The sequence below is a fragment of the Sinocyclocheilus grahami genome, unplaced genomic scaffold (assembly GCF_001515645.1).
Source record: "Sinocyclocheilus grahami isolate Dianchi unplaced genomic scaffold, SAMN03320097.WGS_v1.1 scaffold168.1, whole genome shotgun sequence".
Taxonomy (NCBI): Eukaryota; Metazoa; Chordata; class Actinopteri; order Cypriniformes; family Cyprinidae; genus Sinocyclocheilus; species Sinocyclocheilus grahami.
Genome location: NW_015505347.1, coordinates 588,382 through 589,115, shown reverse-complemented (window position 1 = coordinate 589,115; position 734 = coordinate 588,382). Strand labels below are relative to the sequence as shown.

The following is a 734-nucleotide window of genomic DNA, read 5'->3' as shown; positions in this document are numbered from 1 at the left end:
AAGGTGGTCTTTTAATATCACTGTCTTAGTGCATTAAGCATTTTCTTTACGTTATATGAGAGGAAAACACTTAACGTGTAAATAAACGCGTTGCGTTCATATTTTGGGCTCATACGTATCTGCACATAGTATATGCTTTACAGCTTGGTCTTTATCACTGTCTTAGTACATTAAGCCACATGAAGCATTATTCCGATTAAGCATTTTATAAAGTCCCTGTTCAAGTTCTGCTAATTCACAAGGCGAGTGAGAATCATATTCGCAAAGGTGATGTTAATTATTAAATCAAACTAAACCAAAACTTTCAAAAATACGCAGCAATGTGATTCTTTTATTGAGTGACAGGCAGTGGGTTTAACCAGTGACATTATTAATAGATTAACTATACGGCGTCTTCTTGTCATCTCCGCGACCTGCTGCCCTTGGGGTTTTTACACAGAGAAAACTAAGGCGTAAAAAACATATTGCATTGTCCATTTTTCTCTCAGAACGATGAACTGAGTTACTATTGCAATTCTCGATGCAGCACGAATGACATATAATGGTGACTTTTTTCACAATCACGACAGAAAATCTAAATACTGCTCTAAACTCAACGGCGTGACGTCAGCTTCACATACTCTATTAATACTCAAGAACATTCATTGCGCTGAAATATCTGTTGAACGGTAAATTTAATTTAATAATAATTATTAATAATAATAATTTATGCATTTAGCAGACGCTTTTATCCA

At 34.9% G+C, this 734-nt stretch overlaps 1 protein-coding gene across 1 annotated transcript in view; it reads right to left on the bottom strand.

The window, feature by feature from the left end:
• Positions 1-734, bottom strand: part of LOC107593289 (fasciculation and elongation protein zeta-2-like) — an 8,966-nt gene that overhangs the window by 4,770 nt on the left and 3,462 nt on the right. The gene's annotated exons all lie outside the window — the stretch shown is intronic.